This window comes from Hylobates moloch, unplaced genomic scaffold, assembly GCF_009828535.3.
Source record: "Hylobates moloch isolate HMO894 unplaced genomic scaffold, HMol_V3 SCAFFOLD_15, whole genome shotgun sequence".
NCBI classification, from domain to species: Eukaryota; Metazoa; Chordata; class Mammalia; order Primates; family Hylobatidae; genus Hylobates; species Hylobates moloch.
The window spans coordinates 45,861,966-45,867,163 of NW_026652290.1; the positions used below are offsets into that span (position 1 = coordinate 45,861,966).

Genomic DNA, 5,198 nt, shown 5'->3' on the forward strand with positions numbered 1-5,198 from the left:
CAAGCCCGCAGACTCGTCCACAGACAGGAAGGAGTAAGTTTGGGCTGGGTGAGGGCCAGGCCCTGGTAAGTCCCGGGGTCCGGGTAACTCTGGGTGAGTCTTGACTGGCGCTCAGCACAAAATGCACTGGACAAGATATCTCTTAAAACCACTGGGTCTGTGTGACACTTTTACTTAAAATAAGGTCTCAACTGACCCTTCCACTCTCTGTTGTATGTCAGGTGACCCTTCCATTTGACAGAAGAGTAAACCAAGGCGTGTAGAGGTTAAATGACTTCTGCCCAGCCAGACCCTGCCCATCTCCCACCAAGATGAGGCGGGAGAGAGGCGAGGAGTTAGGCTGGGGATGGGCGCGTGACTGGGGCCAGGACAGAACTCCATCTCCCAGGATGCCATGCAAGGGGGGCGTGTAGGGGCTGGGCCTCCGCGTAGGCAGGGCTGTAATTTCTTGGTATTTAAAAAAAAAAAAAAAAAAAAAAAAAAGGAGCAAAAGGAAAGAGAGAAAGAATCAAAGCCTCAAGCGTCACGTCTAGGAATAGCGCCGGAGTCGGGCCAAGTCATTAGAGACGATGAGTAATCCGGTTAAGTCATTTCTCTAAACACCATTCCTTGTAAGAGAATTAAAATATCAGCTTACATCAGAGTGGGAGAGGCAGGCTCCAGGGGCCCAGGCAGGAACACCGCCAGGAAGGGGGCGCGACTGTTGCGCTCTGCCACTCAGCCCTGCCCTGGGCGGGGGCTGCATGCGGGGCCCTGCCAGCTGAGCCCTGGGCTTGCGGTGGGGGCTGGCATCCAGCTGGCGGGGGTAGGGGGAGCGGGGAGCGGCCCGCCACACCTTAGTTTACCTCGTTGTTCAGGGTGCTGGGAGAAGTTTGGGACTGCCTGCTTTTGGGAGAATCGTTGTTCCTCCTGGGGGCAGCTGTTTTTTTTTTTTTTTCCTTCAGTGTCTCCCCTCCCTCCAAAGATGTTGAGTTGATATCACGACAGCTTCAGGTCTACCGTTGGAGTAAAGGGCTGGGGATTGGCCTGGGGACACAGGGAATGGAAAGAGGGGTCCCCAAACCTCTGGAGAGGTGCCGATTTCCCCCTAGACTAACTGGAAAGTGGTGAGGGGTGATGCCTTAATTTCTATTTCCCCCTTTTCCCTTTAGTTGCCCTGTATTTGGAGAACACAGGGCTGGGAATCTGCCAGACTTACGGAGGTGGTGGTGACTGCCAGCGCCACTTTCCACATCCTGGGGGCAGGATTATGATGACCTGGGGAGAGCTGCTGATCATGAAGCTGACCCTTGTGGGAGGCAGTGGCGCAAGTCTGTGGTCCCAGTGACTCCGGAGCTGAGGTGGGAGGGGGATCTCTTGAGCCAGGAGTTCAAGGCTACAGTGAGCTGTGATCGCGCCAGGGCACTCTAGCCTGGGCGACAGAGTGAGACCCCAACATAAAAAAAAAAAAAAGCTGCCCTCAGTCTCATTATAACGCCTACCCTCTGAGCCAGGACCCACAATGTGAATTGGGTCTCAGCTGTGAGCAGGACACAGACGTCATCTCACCCTCTGTAGCCCTAAAGAGGCCCAGAGACTTCCTAATGGCCTCCCAGCCATTCCTAGGCAGTGTGGAATCACTCAGGTTTATGGTGGCGGGCCCCAAACACTTGACACAGGCTCTCACCACACGCTGACTCCTGCAGCGACAGGCTAGGAGAGGTCCATGCCTCCCTGGGAGCTTCTCAGCCAGTCCAGAGAACAGAAACCTCCCCGGCTCTGGAGTCAGGTGGACTGGTTTGCAATCTGGGTACCCTCCCTTGCAGATGGTATGACCTGGGATGGGTTATTCACTGTCTCCAACCCTTAGTTTTCCTGTGTGAAATGGTGTTAGCAATACCTAGTTTGCAAGATTACTGTGAGGCTGAGAAATAACATAAGCCTTCAACAACTGGTCATTCTATTGTGGCAGCTACATGAGAACAGCCTCCTTCACCGGTAGCATTAGAACTTCTGCAGGGTGGATTCCGTGCTCTTCAGGCCTTGCCCTGATGACCTGGGGCTTGGCCCTGAGACCCCACTCCCTGTCGGGCTTTCTAGGTCTTCAGGTAGCAGCTGCAAAGCCCCCCTAGGTTCCTGGTGGGGTCCTAGGTTCTGGCCAGGATGCGGGCATGAAGGGAAGAATTGTGGGGGAAGTCAGTGACTCATCTCCAATCTGAGTGGGCCCCACTAACCCCTTCAATACTGGAAGCCCAGACTTTTGTGGGAGGGACTGCTCTAATTCCTCTTCCCCAGATGAACTCACGGGACTTTGCGAATATGAAAACTAAAGCTTTCAGCCTTGCAATGACCTGGGGTCAGCTGGCTCCAAGAACTCAGATCCCTCAGAGGTTTCATACTGTTGCTGTGGCTCCCCCATACGCAGCCCTGACCTGAAGCCCAGGCCCCTGCTTTCATCATCGTGGTATCATCCACCCAGCACCTGCCACAGGCAGGGCTACCCTCCCTGCCTGACATCTCAACTACCTTTGTTGGAAACAGTACCTGGCAGGGAGAACCCAAGGTGAACCCAGGTCTAAGTGGTCCTGTCTACACCCCAAGAGCTCTCTCATTCTCCCCGCACCTGCTGTGCATCCTTTCTGCTGCTGCACACCCAGATACTAATGTGCAAAGCTGTGTACACACGCCTGTGCATCTGTGCATGGGTCTTGCATGCCAGGAGCCCACAGCTCACACATAGGATCACACAAACATATGTATACACTAACTCACCAGAGAGCCTGCGAGAAGCCCCTGAAGCTTTTTCTTCCCCACATCTGGGTCACCCTAGCCTGCCCTGGACTCCTAGAAGAGGGCACAGCGTTGTCCAGCCCCCTCACTCACCCCAGCTGCCCACCTATGCCATGGTGTCTTCAGCCATGGGGCCGGCCTGAGGGACTTTGCTTTGTCAAAACTGCCTTCTCTCTCTCTGCCTTGGCCTCAGCAGGCTCTTCCAGATCTTCCTGAGTGGTAGTGGCCACGGCTGAAGGCAGAGGGCTGCGTGGAGGCTGAAGGCAGAGGGCTGGGCCTTGGGCCTGGGTAAAGGCAGCTTTGGACATGGAGGTAGGTTGGCATCCCCCCTCTCTGGCAAATATGGCAATATAGCCACACTGGGAGGGCTTTGCCCCAGTGCCTCGTGCTGTTCCTGGAGCTGTGTGTGTGCATGGGCTGTACCCTCTGGCCTGGAGGAACCTTCCCGGGCTTGGCAGTTCCCACCATATCTACCTAGTGAGCTTCTGCTCATCCTTCAAGGGCCCACCTGAGGCAGATACTCAGGGGTCTCAGCACACACCTCCACCAGGGCATGTGCCACATCGTGCTCCTGTGGTCAGCCCCATGCCATTGTGTGACTGGCCAGCAGCTCCTGAGCCTCTCGTCTCCAGCTAGGAGTGGTCTTTACTATCTGCCCACACTACACTGCTGACAGGGCGGCAGAGCCCCGGCCGCTGCTCCTCCAGAAGAGGAAACTGAGGGTCTAAGTGGGAAGGGACTTATCCAAGGTCTCACAGTTGCTTCAAAAGATCTCACAGTTGGTAAAGGAATTGGGAAGGAAGAGGAGGAAGTGAGAGGCCACTGAGGGCAGGTGCACAGTAGGTGCTCAATGAAGATCCACAAAAGGAGAATGAAGGGCACGGAGGAGAGGGAGGAGGAAGAGGCCATGCACCCACCTCCACCCCTATCCCACATCTCCCTCCATCACAGGCACCATCTGCCCTTCCTTCCCCAGGGGTTAGTGCTTCCTAGTTGTCAAGGGCAGCACATTCTAGATACTGGGGCCTTGACCTCACATGCTCCCTTCTCGCTGAAGTTTCGCTGGAGTCACACCCTCCCTATGGCTGCAGGCTGGCTGCTCAGGGCACAGCCCCGTTCCTGGGTATCCGTGTTGCTGCTGAATCCTGGCCAGGGGTATGAACACAGCCCAGGTATTGGACTCCAGGACAGCGCCCCCTCAGCTCCCCAAGGAGCTCAGAGGTCCCAAGCCCCTGGCCAGCTTGTCTCAGCTGGAGGGAGTTTCTGGGCATCCTGTAGCTAGACTCTGGGGACTCTGAGGCCTGCCTTGGCTGAGGAGAATCTGCCTTGGCACAGATTCTGTGCCAAAGCGATGGGCAAATTTTTCTCCACAGAAAACCCAAGTACCCCAGTGCAGTTGAGCTCTCCATGCTGTCTCCTATCTATGAAACAGGCTGGCAGGCACAATAACAGCCCTCACGCCTCCGGGTGCAATTACGGGCATTGGATGAGCTATTTCTTATAAAGGGCTTAGAACTGTGCCCGCTGGCGGGAGGAAGTGCTCCATAAACATTAGCTGGTTTCCACAGCCCTGGGTGAAACAGAAGGCACGGGGTGGGCCCAGGCTGGGGGAGTGGGGACAGGAAACCTGACTTCCAGCTCCAGCCCCAGCTCAGCAGATAGGCCGTTTGGTTCTGCAAGACCCCCACCCCCTTGCCTTCCCTCCTTCTGTACATGTGTGTCATATTTTGTTGGCTTTGGGGCTTTCTTTTCTTTTTTTTTTTTTTTTAAATAAACAAGGGCTGCATGAAACCCCTAATATTCTGGGTAAGTGTTGAAACAGCTCAGAAATCCCCTCCTCCCCTTGTGACTCAGTGGCAGGAGCGATAAGCAGAACTACTGGTGACACTGTGGGAGAGAAATTCTGCAAAATAACAGCTGGGCAACCCGGGACCCCAGGGAGTTGAAATGGGACCTCCGAGACATCGGGATGTCCTGGAGAGGCACCAAGGCCCGAGGTCCCCCAGGGACCGTGGAGGGGGCATTAAGCCCTGAAAACAGATCATGATGCCCATCCCCCCAGCATAATTAGAAATAAAAACAACCCGGGACAGTTAAATTAGTGTAAGGAAGTCCCTCAAGAGTTTGACTTTTCCCGTAACGGCGATTTTCGATGCTCCTTGGGAAACATCAAATTCTTTCCAAGCATTATTCTTTTTCTATTTTGGTGCCCTAAGCACTAGCGTGGTGGACCAAGCCCCTGCACCAGCGGTGAGCGACCCCTGCGGGCTGCCTGGCCCCTCTGGGCACCGGCTCTGGGGCTGCGGCTGGGGGCGGAGGGGGCGACACCGGGCTTGGGGAGGGGCAGGGAGGGAAGGACTGGGTGGGGAGGGGGGAGGGCGGGGAGGGCGCCCAGCGGCTTGGACGCGCCCCCCACCCCACCCCCACCC

At 55.7% G+C, this 5,198-nt stretch overlaps 1 long non-coding RNA gene across 1 annotated transcript; it reads left to right on the forward strand.

The window, feature by feature from the left end:
- Positions 1 to 501: 501 nt before the first annotated feature.
- Positions 502 to 4,867, forward strand: LOC116483174 (uncharacterized). Its single transcript, XR_004252202.1, has 3 exons — positions 502 to 581; positions 2,966 to 3,081; positions 4,624 to 4,867. It is a non-coding gene; the product is annotated as an uncharacterized LOC116483174 (long non-coding RNA).
- The last annotated feature ends 331 nt before the right edge of the window (positions 4,868 to 5,198 follow it).